We start from the raw sequence: 13,705 nt of genomic DNA on the forward strand, positions 1-13,705 counted from the left end.
CAAACAAAACCAACAGACAAAATATAAACAAGATACACAAAGAAACAAGAAATAATATATTTTTTTCATAAATGAAAAAAGTTCAATGAGACAGCAAATTAAACACAGTATGGACAATGATGATCAATTAAGCGCTTAACGAATATAAGTTATAAAATATTCTATGTCAGCAGTACCACGTACCAAAGAATATGATAATCATTGAAGAAAATACGTGCAACCCAAACAGACATAATCGGTTAAATTCTTTGAAACATTGTTTTTTCGTATGAAATTATCGTTAAGAGTTACCTCTCGTTCACTAACTTTATTTTCAAAACAGTGAAAGTTTTTTCTTTCAATTTAACAATATGTTTACAGTGAAAAAGTGATTAATTTGAGCGAAACTGATGAATTTATGTTACGAAACGCGTGTGTTGCTCAGTTAATTATCAGCCTGGTAGATTTATTATTTGTATACATTGTAACTCGTTTATGAGAATTAAAATCTACAATGAAAAGTACAAATTTACCTTCGTCAGGAACGCGCAAACCCACAAGTTCAAGGTCAAGTGTGAATGAGTAATCAAATACTTGAAAAACTATATGACCAAAAGGAACCTAAGGCTCCGTGTTGAAGGCCGTACTTTGACCTATAATGGTTTATTTTTACAAATTGTGACTTGGATGGAGAGTTGTCTCATTGGCACTCATACCACATCTTCTTATATCTAAAAAGAATAACCAAATCAATCTGAAACATGAATTATAACAAATATAACATAAGTTACATATTTTCAGTCAAAGTCTGATAGATCGAAGTCTGTCTAACCAGTTATCAAAGATACCAGGATTATAATTTGATACGCCAGACGCGCGTTTCGTCTACATAACACTCATCAGTGACGCTCAGATCAAAATAGTTATAAAGCCAAACAAGTACAAAGTTGAAGAGCATTGAGGACCCAAAATTCCAAAAAGTTGTGCCAAATACGGCTAATGTAATATATTCCTGGGATAAGAAAATCCTTAGTTTTCCGAAAAATTCCAAGTTTTGTAACAGGAAATTTATAAAAATGACCATATAATTGATATTCATGTCAACACCGAAGTGCTGACTACTGGGCTGGTGATACACTCGGGGACGAAACGTCCACCAGCAGCGGCATCGTTCCAGTGGTGTAAACAGTTATCAAAGGTACCAGGATTATAATTTAATACGCCAGACGCGAGTTTCGTCTACATAAGACTCGTCAGTGACGCTCAGATCAAAATAGTTATAAAGCCAAACAAGTACAAAGTTGAAGAGCATTGAGGACCCAAAATTCCAAAAAGTTGTGCCAAATACGGCTAATGTAATATATTCTTGGGATAAGAAAATCCTTAGATTTCCGAAAAATGCAAAGTTTTGTAACAGGAAATTTATAAAAATGACCATATAATTGATATTCATGTCAACACCGAAGTGCTGACTACTGGGCTGGTGATACACTCGGGGACGAAACATCCACCAGCAGCGGCATCGTTCCAGCGGTGTAAACAGTTATCAAAGGTACCAGGATTATAATTTAAAACGCCAGACGCGCGTTTCGTCTACATAAGGCTCACTAGTGACGCTCAGATCAAAATAGTTATAAAGCCAAACAAGTACAAAGTTGAAGAGCATTGAGGACCAAAAATTCCAAAAAGTTGTGCCAAATACGGCTAATGTAATCTATTCCTGGGATAAGAAAATCCTTAGATATCCGAAAAATTTAAAGTTTTGTAACAGGAAATTTATAAATATGACCATATAATTGATATTCATGTCAACACCGAAGTGCTGACTACTGGGCTGGTGATACCCTCGCGGACGAAACGTCCACCAGCAGCGGCATTGTTCCAGTGGTGTAAACGGTTATCAAAGGTACCAGGATTATAATTTAATACGCCAGACGCGCTTTTCGTCTACATAAGACTCATCAGTGACGCTCAGATCAAAATAGTTATAAAGCCAAACAATAACAAAGTTGAAGAGCATTGAGGACCCAAAATTCCAAAAAGTTGTGCCAAATACGGCTAATGTAATATATTCCTGGGATAAGAAAATCCTTAGTTTTCCGAAAAATTCAAAGTTTTGTCACAGGAAATTTTAAAAAATGACCATATAATTGATATTCATGTCAACACCGAAGTGCTGACTACTGGGCTGGTGATACACTCGGGGACGAAACGTCCACCAGCAGCGGCATCGTTCCAGTGGTGTAAACAGTTATCAAAGGTACCAGGATTATAATTTAATACGCCAGACGCGAGTTTCGTCTACATAAGACTCATCAGTGACGCTCAGATCAAAATAGTTATAAAGCCAAACAAGTACAAAGTTGAGGAGCATTGAGGACCCAAAATTCCAAAAAGATGTGCCAAATACGGCTAATGTAATATATTCCTGGGATAAGAAAATCCTTAGTTTTCCGAAAAATTCAAAGTTTTGTTACAGGAAATTTATAAAAATGACCATATAATTGATATTCATGTCAACACCGAAGTGCTGACTACTGGGCTGGTGATACACTCGGGGACGAACCGTCCACCAGCAGCGGCATCGTTCCAGTGGTGTAAACAGTTATCAAAGGTACCAGGATTATAATTTAATACGCCAGACGCGCGTTTCGTCTACATAAGACTCATCAGTGACGCTCAGAACAAAATAGTTATAAAGCCAAACAAGTACAAAGTTGAAGAGCATTGAGGACCCAAAATTCCAAAAAGTTGTGCCAAATACGGCTAATGTAATATTGGGATTTTCGCATCTAGTTTTCCTGTTGAAATTCACTTCTTCGCATCCGGGCTGATTTATGTTTAGTCCATACAGGTTTACCCTAATAACCACCATCTGCATTAGACTTATCATGTTGAATGTTTTCATAAGGACCCTATTGTCCCGTTTTTTGTGTACTTGACTCAACTGTATAATGTACTTCAGTTGGAGATTCATTTGCTATGGTCACAAAGTTTTATTTCATTTCTCGCTTCTAAAAATATTTTTTATCATCTACATTTTCTGAATGCAGGTCTTCCCCTACTGAATCATCTCCACATTGGTCGGTCGCAGAGGCCTCATCAGCTGACACTATGTCCGGCTAGTATCAAGCGCTTTAAGTTGAAGATTTCTGTAGTGCATCTGTTTTACCAATTGTACTTAAAGTAAAAACTTTAATTGTATAGACGGATTCATCATCATTTTCATCCTCATAATGACAATCTGTGGTTGGTTTTGTAAAATAGTTTTTAATTGGTAGAAGCAAGTTTCTGTGAAGATATTTGTTTCGATCCCCCCCCCCCCCCCCCCCCCCCCCCCCCCCCCCCCCCCCCTTCATTTTGTTTTACCGGTATAAACTGGAATATCTATGTTTGGCCGTTTCAATTTCTTTCCGTCATACGCTACACTTTTAACCAGCACTGTGTCACCTTCATGAACAATATATCCTCTTTTCTTTAAATCATATGATTCTTTCTGGTTTTGTTTTAACTTTTGAGATGTGTCTGATGCTATTGCATACGGATGGTCTTTTCGTTCTTTGAGATCTCTGATATATTAAGTAAATGAACTCTACTATTATCTGGTAATTTCGCTGCAAAAATAACATCTACTAGTAACTTATTCCTTTTTTCGTAGTTTAGCCTTCGTTCTTTGGTGGAGATGTTAAATAATACAAAAGTGAACAACGGTCCAAAAGTCAACAAATAGTCTGATATGGTTGCGTATGATTTATTATGCTTTGCAGTTCATTTTAAGTTAATTGTACCAAGTCAGGAAAAATGGCGATTGTTATATTATAGTTCGTTTCTATGTGTGTTACATTTTAATGTTTGGTTTCTGTTGTGTCGTAGTTCTCCTCTTATATTTGATGTGTTTCCCTCAGTTTTAGTTTGTTACCCGGATTTGTTTTTTTCTCAATCGATTTATGAATTTCGAACAGCGGTATACTACTGTTGCCTTTATTTACATTTACTTAAAGAATTTTTTACTTCCTTTTAATGTTCTAAACATTAGAAAAGTAAGAGCATATAGGGTGCAGTTAAAATCATATGTCCATAATGAGAAGACATAAGGCAAATCACAGTTAGCGGTTGTGTAGTCCCTTTTCCTGGGACTTGCAGCTTTTGATTACCTTCTCGGTATGATCTCCCATTGGTTTCAAACATATAACAGAGAAAACAATTCAAAATTATCAACATGACCCTATGAAGACAAAAGGGATGAACTCACATGCTCCGAAAGGGTTTAGTATTATTTTTTCTTCAAAACTATTGACGACCGTGTATTCATTTAAAAAATACAGTAATTCTTAGTCAAAATGAGACTTCATACCCTAATGGAATGGTAGATGTCTCTCGTCTGTCTCTATGACATTACCATATTCATAAACAATTCATGTTAATTTTCCAACACACAAATAACCAAATGCAGATCTTTGTGTATGGGGATATGTAAACGCCATACGATAAGACAGAGGGTATGGAACAGCCAATTGGAAAGTTGAAATCATCACGCTTGTCATAGATAAAAGTTTTAAAGTCATCCATCTTGGCCAATATCTAGGAAAAGATCAAGATACGAAGCAATCCTTGTAGACTCGAAAGTATCATTTGTCTCATGTTAGCTGACATATGAAAAACTTGTAATTGACTTAAAATATAAGCATCGTGCATTTTCACATACTTTATGAAAATAATAATTAACGTACTTTAGATGATTGCAGGTTGTTGATTCTTGGTTCGCTTTCCAATTATCCGGTTGTGAATGAAAATTGAAATTCGTTTAAGGTAGCCATTTCCAATGAAGGGAATTGCCCTAAATTTGAAAAAAATTGTACAATTTTTGCAAAGTTTTGTGACTTTGTTGATCTAACTTGAAATAAAATTTACAACAGATACATCTATATCTGCCTCATATCTTGACTTCTAGAAATTGCAATGAGAATGGGTTAAATTTTGCATTTTTGGAAATACTAAGGATTTTCTACCCCAGGAATATATTACCTTAGCTGTAAATGCTCTTCAATTTCGTACTTTATTTGACCTTTTCAACTTTTTTTATTCAAGCGTCACTGATGGATATTGTGTTGACGAAACGCCCGTTTGGCGTTCACAATTTAAAGCCTGGTATTGTGATCTTTTTTAAAGAACAAAACTTTACAACAACAGATGATTTCAGCTTCCATTCTTATGTAGCAACATTGCAGCGCCTGCTTATGGATTATATATCTCCCAGTTGATACGATATTCCAGAGCTTGCAATTTCTATCATAAGTTCCAATATAGAGGGTTGCTTCTGACAGGGAAGGCAATAAACCTATCGTTCCAAGTTATTAGAACATTGTACGGACGCCATCAAAGGTTGGTTGACCGTTGTGGAGGATCTGTTTCACAGATGACGACGGATATACTCTAATTGTCGTAGCCTAAATCTGTTTCTCTTTTCCTCGAATGTGTCATCATCGAAGTAAACTTTTCTCAGATGTTGTACTTACCTGAGCAATACAATGGGTGTCACATGTGGAGCGGAATCTGCTTACTCTTCCGGAGTACCTAAGTTTACCCCGGTTTTCGGTTGGGTCCGTGTTACGCAGTTTTCTATGTTGTGTTTTCTATACTGTTATTTGTCTTCTGGTCCCTTTTTTTTGCCATGGTGTTGTTAGTTTGTCTTCGACTTATGAGTTTGCATATCCCTTTGGTATCCCTAACATATATATAATACAAAGAATGCTACGCACATATTTTTAATTTGTTTCTAAAAGAAAAAGATGGCTTTTGTATGTCTAAATTTATTATGAAAGTATAATATACAAGAACATTTTGGTCAGGTCTAAATCATCAATCAAAAACGGTTCTCCTTGATTTTAGCACTTTAAACAGGTCAAGTTTTAACACGCGTCATCATCTTGTTTTTTTAATGATTTGATCAATTACAACATTGCTCAACAAAACATGGGATGTGCTTGTATGATGCAATATTTAACTAAAACTTTTACTCTTAAACTTTTTTCGATAGATTCAAAAATATAGACAGTTTAAGTAAAAAAATGTTGACCGAAATGTACTCTCAAAGATCATTGGTTTTGGAACCTAAAGCTTAAATGTGATTTTTTTATGCAATATGATTTACGTAACTCTTACTTTAATTCATACTTTTATGTTGTACATAATGTGTATTCCTTTTATGTAAGCTGTCTTATTTTATAATGTACCAATTTTTTAATTCTGACAATGACATATGAATATTTTTTACTTGTCTTTATATATTCATTTCATATGATGTTAGACGCATTTGTGGATACTCCGTCCGCAAGTGCCGCCGTTGTAAAGGGGTAGTTTCTAAATAAATATATATATATATACAAGTCTAAATTGAAAACAACGTTCAAACCTATGATTGCTTTGGATAAAAACCGCAATTTTTATACGGTTATTGCGGTTTGTATCCAACGCAATCATAGGTTTGAACGTTGTTTTCAATTTAGACTTGTTTATATTTTTTCGTTTGGCCTTGTATTATATTTGCCTTCGGGTTTATATGATCCGTTCATCCTATTTTGACTCCTCAAAATTCAACAGTCTATCTTAAATTGAGGTAAATTGTATGGCTTTCCAAATACCGTTTCGATTCCTAACATCACTGAAGAGACATTAATTGTCGAAATCCGGATACGGTGTACAAAAACCTTTGCACCTTTTGTTTGCGGTATATCATCTTTTCCGCAAGTTTATTGTTTTCTGTTTAGTATTAAATTTATAATTAAGATCCATTTATTACATCGGTGATCCGTTTATTTGGCAATCGCCAATGGCAGTCAGCAGGGTTTAATAACATTTGTTGTTCGACCTGTTAGTCAAATGCGTTTTGTTAAAATACACTTTTGCACTTTTTTGGTCTTTTGAAAAATGTTGTTTGTGCTGTATTTAGACCCCTCTAACAAGAAATTTGTTTTGCATGCACACGTATAAAAATTGCGGTTTTTATCCAACGCAATCATAGGTTTGAACGTTGTTTTCAATTTAGACTTGTTTATATTTTTTCGTTTGGGGTTGTATTATATTTGCCTTCGGGTTTATATGATCCGTTCATCCTATTTTGACTCCTCAAAATTCAAGAGTCTATCTTAAATTGAGGTAAATTGTATGGCTTTCCAAATACCGTTTCGATTCCTAACATCACTGAAGAGACATTAATTGTCGAAATCCGGATATGGTGTACAAAAACCTTTGCACCTTTTGTTTGCGGTATATCATCTTTTCCGCAAGTTTATTGTTTTCTGTTTAGTATTAAATTTATAATTAAGATCCATTTATTACATCGGTGATCCGTTTATTTGGCAATCGTCAATGGCAGTCAGCAGGGTTTAAGAACATTTGTTGTTCGACCTGTTAGTCAAATGCGTTTTGTTAAAATACACTTTTTCACTTTTTTGGTCTTTTGAAAAATGTTGTTTGTGCTGTATTTAGACCCCTCTAACAAGAAATTTGTTTTGCATGCACACGTATAAAAATTGCGGTTTTTATCCAACGCAATCATAGGTTTGAACGTTGTTTTCAATTTAGACTTGTTTATATTTTTCGTTTGGGGTTGTATTATATTTGCCTTCGGGTTTATATGATCCGTTCATCCTATTTTGACTCCTCAAAATTCAAGAGTCTATCTAAAATTGAGGTAAATTTTATGGCTTTCCAAATACCGTTTCGATTCCTAACATCACTGAAGAGACATTAATTGTCGAAATCCGGATATGGCGTACAAAAACCTTTGCACCTTTTGTTTGCGGTCTATCATCTTTTCCGCAAGTTTATTGTTTTCAGTTTAGTATTAAATTTATAATTAAGATCCATTTATTACATCGGTGATCCGCTTATTTAACAATCGCCAATGGCAGTCAGCAGGGTTTAAGAAAATTTGTTGTTCGACCTGTTAGTCAAATGCGTTTTGTTAAAATATACTTTTTCACTTTTTTGGTCTTTTGTAAAATGTTGTTTGTGCTGTATTTGGACCCCTCGAACAAGAAATTTGTTTTGCATGCACACGTATAAAAATTGCGGTTTTTATCCAACGCAATCATAGGTTTGAACGTTGTTTTCAATTTAGACTTGTTTATATTTTTTCGTTTGGGGTTGTATTATATTTGCCTTCGGATTTATATGATCCGTTCATCCTATTTTGACTCCTCAAAATTCAAGAGTCTATCTTAAATTGAGGTAAATGTTATGGCTTTCCAAATACCGTTTCGATTCCTAACATCACTGAAGAGACATTAATTGTCGAAATCCGGATATGGCGTACAAAAACCTTTGCACCTTTTGTTTGCGGTATATCATCTTTTCCGCAAGTTTATTGTTTTCAGTTTAGTATTAAATTTATAATTAAGATCCATTTATTACATCGGTGATCCGCTTATTTAACAATCGCCAATGGCAGTCAGCAGGGTTTAAGAAAATTTGTTGTTCGACCTGTTAGTCAAATGCGTTTTGTTAAAATATACTTTTTCACTTTTTTGGTCTTTTGTAAAATGTTGTTTGTGCTGTATTTGGACCCCTCGAACAAGAAATTTGTTTTGCATGCACACGTATAAAAATTGCGGTTTTTATCCAACGCAATCATAGGTTTGAACGTTGTTTTCAATTTAGACTTGTTTATATTTTTTCGTTTGGGGTTGTATTATATTTGCCTTCGGGTTTATATGATCCGTTCATCCTATTTTGACTCCTCAAAATTCAAGAGTCTATCTTAAATTGAGGTAAATTTTATGGCTTTCCAAATACCGTTTCGATTCCTAACATCACTGAAGAGACATTAATTGTCGAAATCCGGATATGGCGTACAAAAACCTTTGCACCTTTTGTTTGCGGTATATCATCTTTTCCGCAAGTTTATTGTTTTCAGTTTAGTATTAAATTTATAATTAAGATCCATTTATTACATCGGTGATCCGCTTATTTAACAATCGCCAATGGCAGTCAGCAGGGTTTAAGAAAATTTGTTGTTCGACCTGTTAGTCAAATGCGTTTTGTTAAAATATACTTTTTCACTTTTTTGGTCTTTTGTAAAATGTTGTTTGTGCTGTATTTGGACCCCTCGAACAAGAAATTTGTTTTGCATGCACACGTATAAAAATTGCGGTTTTTATCCAACGCAATCATAGGTTTGAACGTTGTTTTCAATTTAGACTTGTTTATATTTTTTCGTTTGGGGTTGTATTATATTTGCCTTCGGGTTTATATGATCCGTTCATCCTATTTTGACTCCTCAAAATTCAAGAGTCTATCTTAAATTGAGGTAAATTTTATGGCTTTCCAAATACCGTTTCGATTCCTAACATCACTGAAGAGACATTAATTGTCGAAATCCGGATATGGCGTACAAAAACCTTTGCACCTTTTGTTTGCGGTATATCATCTTTTCCGCAAGTTTATTGTTTTCAGTTTAGTATTAAATTTATAATTAAGATCCATTTATTACATCGGTGATCCGCTTATTTAACAATCGCCAATGGCAGTCAGCAGGGTTTAAGAAAATTTGTTGTTCGACCTGTTAGTCAAATGCGTTTTGTTGAAATATACTTTTTCACTTTTTTGGTCTTTTGTAAAATGTTGTTTGTGCTGTATTTGGACCCCTCGAACAAGAAATTTGTTTTGCATGCACACGTATAAAAATTGCGGTTTTTATCCAACGCAATCATAGGTTTGAACGTTGTTTTCAATTTAGACTTGTTTATATTTTTTCGTTTGGGGTTGTATTATATTTGCCTTCGGGTTTATATGATCCGTTCATCCTATTTTGACTCCTCAAAATTCAACAGTCTATCTTAAATTGAGGTAAATTGTATGGCTTTCCAAATACCGTTTCGATTCCTAACATCACTGAAGAGACATTAATTGTCGAAATCCGGATACGGTGTACAAAAACCTTTGCACCTTTTGTTTGCGGTATATCATCTTTTCCGCAAGTTTATTGTTTTCTGTTTAGTATTAAATTTATAATTAAGATCCATTTATTACATCGGTGATCCGTTTATTTGGCAATCGCCAATGGCAGTCAGCAGGGTTTAATAACATTTGTTGTTCGACCTGTTAGTCAAATGCGTTTTGTTAAAATACACTTTTGCACTTTTTTGGTCTTTTGAAAAATGTTGTTTGTGCTGTATTTAGACCCCTCTAACAAGAAATTTGTTTTGCATGCACACGTATAAAAATTGCGGTTTTTATCCAACGCAATCATAGGTTTGAACGTTGTTTTCAATTTAGACTTGTTTATATTTTTTCGTTTGGGGTTGTATTATATTTGCCTTCGGGTTTATATGATCCGTTCATCCTATTTTGACTCCTCAAAATTCAAGAGTCTATCTTAAATTGAGGTAAATTGTATGGCTTTCCAAATACCGTTTCGATTCCTAACATCACTGAAGAGACATTAATTGTCGAAATCCGGATATGGTGTACAAAAACCTTTGCACCTTTTGTTTGCGGTATATCATCTTTTCCGCAAGTTTATTGTTTTCTGTTTAGTATTAAATTTATAATTAAGATCCATTTATTACATCGGTGATCCGTTTATTTGGCAATCGCCAATGGCAGTCAGCAGGGTTTAAGAAAATTTGTTGTTCGACCTGTTAGTCAAATGCGTTTTGTTAAAATACACTTTTTCACTTTTTTGGTCTTTTGAAAAATGTTGTTTGTGCTGTATTTAGACCCCTCTAACAAGAAATTTGTTTTGCATGCACACGTATAAAAATTGCGGTTTTTATCCAACGCAATCATAGGTTTGAACGTTGTTTTCAATTTAGACTTGTTTATATTTTTTCGTTTGGGGTTGTATTATATTTGCCTTCGGGTTTATATGATCCGTTCATCCTATTTTGACTCCTCAAAATTCAAGAGTCTATCTTAAATTGAGGTAAATTGTATGGCTTTCCAAATACCGTTTCGATTCCTAACATCACTGAAGAGACATTAATTGTCGAAATCCGGATATGGCGTACAAAAACCTTTGCACCTTTTGTTTGCGGTATATCATCTTTTCCGCAAGTTTATTGTTTTCTGTTTAGTATTAAATTTATAATTAAGATCCATTTATTACATCGGTGATCCGCTTATTTAACAATCGCCAATGGCAGTCAGCAGGGTTTAAGAAAATTTGTTGTTCGACCTGTTAGTCAAATGCGTTTTGTTAAAATATACTTTTTCACTTTTTTGGTCTTTTGAAAAATGTTGTTTGTGCTGTATTTGGACCCCTCGAACAAGAAATTTGTTTTGCATGCACACGTATAAAAATTGCGGTTTTTATCCAACGCAATCATAGGTTTGAACGTTGTTTTCAATTAAGACTTGTTTATATTTTTTCGTTATGGCTTGTATAATATTTGCCTTCGGGTTTATATGATCCGTTCATCCTATTTTGACTCCTCAAAATTCAAGAGTCTATCCTAAATTGAGGTAAATTGTATGGCTTTCCAAATACCGTTTCGATTCCTTACATCACTGAAGAGACATTAATTGTCGAAATCCGGATATGGTGTACAAAAACCTTTGCACCTTTTGTTTGCGGTATATCATCTTTTCCGCAAGTTTATTGTTTTCTGTTTAGTATTAAATTTATAATTAAGATCCATTTATTACATCGGTGATCCGTTTATTTGGCAATCGCCAATGGCAGTCAGCAGGGTTTAATAACATTTGTTGTTCGACCTGTTAGTCAAATGCGTTTTGTTAAAATACACTTTTGCACTTTTTTTGTCTTTTGAAAAATGTTGTTTGTGCTGTATTTAGACCCTTCTACTACGAAATTTGTTTTACATGCACACGTATAAAAATTGCGGTTTTTATCCAACGCAATCATAGGTTTGAACGTTTTTTTCAATTAAGACTTTTATATATTTTTTCGTTTGGGCTTGTATTATATTTTCCTTCGGGTTTATATGATCCGTTCATCTTATTTCGACTCTTTAAAATTCAAGAGTCTTTCCTAAATTGAGGTAAATTATATGGCCTTCCAAATACCGTTTTGATCCCTTACATCACTGAAGAGACATAAATTGTCGAAATCCGGATATGGTGTACAAATTTTTGCACCTCATGTTTGTGGTATACCATCTTTTCCACAAGTTTATTGTTTTCTGTTTGGTATTTAATTAATATTAAGATCCATTTTGTAAGATCTGGTGATCAATTTATTTGGCAATCGCCAATGCCAGTCAGCAGGGTTTAAGAACATCAGTTGTTCGACCTGTTAGTCAAATGCGTTTTGCTAAAATAGACTTTTTCACTTTTTTTGGTCTATTGGAAATTGTTGTTTGTGCTGTATTTAGATCCCTCTACTACGAAATTTGTTTTACATGCACACGTATAAAAATTGCGGTTTTTATCCAACGCAATCATAGGTTTGAACGTTGTTTTCAATTAAGACTTTTATATATTTTTTCGTTTGGGATTGTATTATATTTTCCTTCGGGTTTATATGATCCGTTCATCCTATTTCGACTCTTTAAAATTCAAGAGTCTTTCCTAAATTGAGGTAAATTATATGGCCTTCCAAATACCGTTTTGATCCCTAACATCACTGAAGAGACATAAATTGTCGAAATCCGGATATGGTGTACAAATTTTTGCACCTCATGTTTGTGGTATACCATCTTTTCCACAAGTTTATTGTTTTCTGTTTGGTATTTAATTAATATTAAGATCCATTTTGTAAGATCTGGTGATCAATTTATTTGGCAATCGCCAATGGCAGTCAGCAGGGTTTAAGAACATCAGTTGTTCGACCAGTTAGTCAAATGCGTTTTGCTAAAATAGACTTTTTCACTTTTTTTGGTCTTTTGGAAATTGTTATTTGTGCTGTATTTAGACACCTCTACTACGAAATTTGTTTTACATGCACACGTATAAAAATTGCGGTTTTTATCCAACGCAATCATAGGTTTGATCGTTGTTTTCAATTAAGACTTTTATATATTTTTTCGTTTGGGCTTGTATTATATTTTCCTTCGGGTTTATATGATCCGTTCATCCTATTTCGAATCTTTAAAATTCAAGAGTCTTTCCTAAATTGAGGTAAATTATATGGCCTTCCAAATACCGTTTTGATCCCTAACATCACTGCAGAGACATAAATTGTCGAAATCCGGATATGGTGTACAAATTTTTGCACCTCATGTTTGTGGTATACCATCTTTTCCACAAGTTTATTGTTTTCTGTTTGGTATTTAATTAATATTAAGATCCATTTTGTAAGATCTGGTGATCAATTTATTTGGCAATCGCCAATGGCAGTCAGCAGGGTTTAAGAACATCAGTTGTTCGACCTGTTAGTCAAATGCGTTTTGCTAAAATAGACTTTTTCACTTTTTTTGGTCTTTTGGAAATTGTTGTTTGTGCTGTATTTAGACCCCTTTATTACGAAATTTGTTTTACATGCACACGTATAAAAATTGCGGTTTTTATCCAACGCAATCATAGGTTTGAACGTTGTTTTCAATTAAGACTTTTATATATTTTTTCGTTTGGGCTTGTATTATATTTTCCTTCGGGTTTATATGATCCGTTCATCCTATTTCGACTCTTTAAAATTCAAGAGTCTTTCCTAAATTGAGGTAAATTATATGGCCTTCCAAATACCGTTTTGATCCCTAACATCACTGAAGAGACATAAATTGTCGAAATCCGGATATGGTGTACAAATTTTTGCACCTCATGT

The 13,705-nt window shown here is 34.1% G+C and overlaps 1 long non-coding RNA gene across 2 annotated transcripts; it reads right to left on the reverse strand.

Moving 5' to 3' along the window:
* Nucleotides 1-6,748: 6,748 nt before the first annotated feature.
* Nucleotides 6,749-11,093, reverse strand: LOC127714605 (uncharacterized). 2 transcript variants are annotated; one of them, XR_007987817.1, is made up of 2 exons: nt 10,620-11,093; nt 6,749-6,847 (listed from the first exon to the last, which is right to left on the reverse strand). It is a non-coding gene; the product is annotated as an uncharacterized LOC127714605 (long non-coding RNA). The 2 variants fall into 2 exon arrangements; XR_007987816.1 differs by lacking the exon at nt 6,749-6,847 and adding an exon at nt 9,982-10,080.
* Between the last annotated feature and the right edge of the window lie 2,612 nt (nt 11,094-13,705).

Source organism: Mytilus californianus, unplaced genomic scaffold (assembly GCF_021869535.1).
Source record: "Mytilus californianus isolate M0D057914Y unplaced genomic scaffold, xbMytCali1.0.p SCAF_9, whole genome shotgun sequence".
Classification (NCBI taxonomy): domain Eukaryota; kingdom Metazoa; phylum Mollusca; class Bivalvia; order Mytilida; family Mytilidae; genus Mytilus; species Mytilus californianus.